General features: G+C 36.4%; 1 non-coding gene across 1 annotated transcript; it reads right to left on the bottom strand.

Moving 5' to 3' along the window:
• Positions 1-1,677: 1,677 nt before the first annotated feature.
• LOC126000212 (U6 spliceosomal RNA) lies at positions 1,678-1,784 on the bottom strand. Its single transcript, XR_007492571.1, has one exon. It is a non-coding gene; the product is annotated as a U6 spliceosomal RNA (small nuclear RNA).
• Between the last annotated feature and the right edge of the window lie 529 nt (positions 1,785-2,313).

Raw genomic sequence — 2,313 nt, 5'->3', positions numbered from 1 at the left:
TACATGTGAACAAATCCTGTATGCTCCAAGAGTACCAGCTAAAAGAGACCCCAGGAAAAACACCAAAAGACACATCCTAGTCACTATGATGAATCCTACAGATAGAGACAGAATACTGAAAGCAGCAAGATCAAAAAGGGAAATTATATTTAAGGGAGCATCCTTGAGATTTACAGTATACTTGTCACCAGAAACACTCAGGCCAGAAGGCAGTGGTGGGAAATAGTGACAAAACTCAATGAAATAAATGCTTCACCTAGAATATTGTACCCAGCAAAACTCACTTTCAGGCTTGAAGGAAGTATACATAGCTTCAGAGATAAATAACAGCTAAGATACTTTACAGACTCAAAACCAGCCTTAAAAGGAAAACTGAAAGGTCTATTTTAAGACAAGACAGACCAACAAACACACCAAAGTTCTACTCAAAGATGGAACTAAACCCCATAAAAATTATCTCTCTTAATGTCAATGGACTAAATGCACCAGTTAAGAGACAAAGAATGGCGAAATGAATCAAAAAACTGAACCCAAGCTTCTGCTGGCTACAAGAAACACACGTGAATAGTCAGAACAAACATAGACTCAAAATCAAAGGCTGGAGGAGAACCATATAAGCAAACAACACCTTTAAAAAAGCTGGAGTGGCCATACTAATATCAGATGACACCAACCTTATACTCAGAAAAGTTGTAAGGAACAAAGATGGACATTTTCTACTAATCAAGGGATATGTACAGCAGGAAGAAATCACTTTCCTAAACATATATGCACCCAATGAGGGACCAGCAAAGTATTTAATACAATTGTTGACAAATCTAAAAAGGTATATCAGTAATAACACAACAATTGTGGAGACCTCAACACGGGCCTGTCAACACTTGTTAGATCAACCAGATTGAAACCCAACAAAAATATACTAGACCTGAAAAAAGATATGGAAGAAAGAGGCCTAGTATATATATAAATATATATAATATATATATAAATATATATAATATATATATAAATATATATAATATATATAAATATATAATATATATATAAATATATATATAAATATATATATATGACACTCCATCCTCAGAAACCTGGATACACATTCTTTTCCAATGTACATGGGTCATTATCCAGGATAGACCACATGCTGGCACATAAAACATACCTCCATAAAATCAAGAGGATAGAAATTTTGCAGGCTACCTTTGCTGACCACAAGAATCTGAAGTTAGATGTGAACTACAAAGGGACACAGAAGAAAAACTTTAACAGCTGGATATTAAACAGTCTACTACTGAACAATATTTTGCACACAATTTTCTATTTTTAGATATCTTTAAAATTAAAATAGATTTTCAAATAGAAATATAAAAAGTACCAAATTTTAATTCTGTTGTAGCACATTTTAATTTAAAATGGCAAAAGTTTTCCTTTACTAATAATATTTACTCTGAAATTCCTAAGAGGTGAATGGTGTTATTTCTTTCTTTTTTTGGGGGGGGGTTGGGCCACACCCGTTTGATGCTCAGGGGTTACTCCTGGCTAAGCTCTCAGAAACTGCCCCTGGCTTGGGGGGACCATTTGGGACGCCGGGGGATCGAACTGCGGTTCTTCCTTGGCTAGCGCTTGCCAGGCAGACACCTTACATCTAGCGCCACCTCACCGGCCCCCTTTTTTTAAAATATGGAATGCTTCACGAATTTGTGTGTTATCCTTGCGCAGGGGCCGTGCTAATCTTCTCTGTATCGTTCTAATTTTAATATATGTGCTGCCTAAGTGAGCACTTTATCTGGTTTTTTTAATATATCTTTATTTAAACAGCTTGATTACAAGTATGATTGTGGTTGGGTTTCAGACATGCAAAAAAACACCTCCCTTCATCAGTGCAACATTCCCATCACCAATGTCCCAGATCTCCCTCTTCCCCTCCCCACCCCGCCTGTACTCTAGACAGGCTTCTACTTCCTTCGTTCATTCACATTGTTATGATAGTTCTCAATGTAGCTATTTCTCTAACAACACTCATCATTCTTTGTGGTGAGCTTCATGAAGTGAGCTGGATCTTCCAGTCCTCCTCTCTTTTGTCTATGAGAATTATTGCACAAATGTCTTTTATTTTTCTTAAAACCCATAAATGAATGTTTTTCTCTCTCCCTCTGACTTATTTCAACTCATCAAAATAGATTCCATGTACATCCATGTATAGGAAAATTTCATGACTTCATCTCTCCTGAGGGGCTGCATAATATTCTATTGTGTATATGTACCACAGTTTCTTTAGCCATTCATCTGTTGAAGGACAACTTGGTTGTT

The sequence above is a fragment of the Suncus etruscus genome, chromosome X (assembly GCF_024139225.1).
Source record: "Suncus etruscus isolate mSunEtr1 chromosome X, mSunEtr1.pri.cur, whole genome shotgun sequence".
Lineage (NCBI taxonomy): Eukaryota > Metazoa > Chordata > Mammalia > Eulipotyphla > Soricidae > Suncus > Suncus etruscus.
This window is presented reverse-complemented; position numbering and strand designations above follow the sequence as displayed.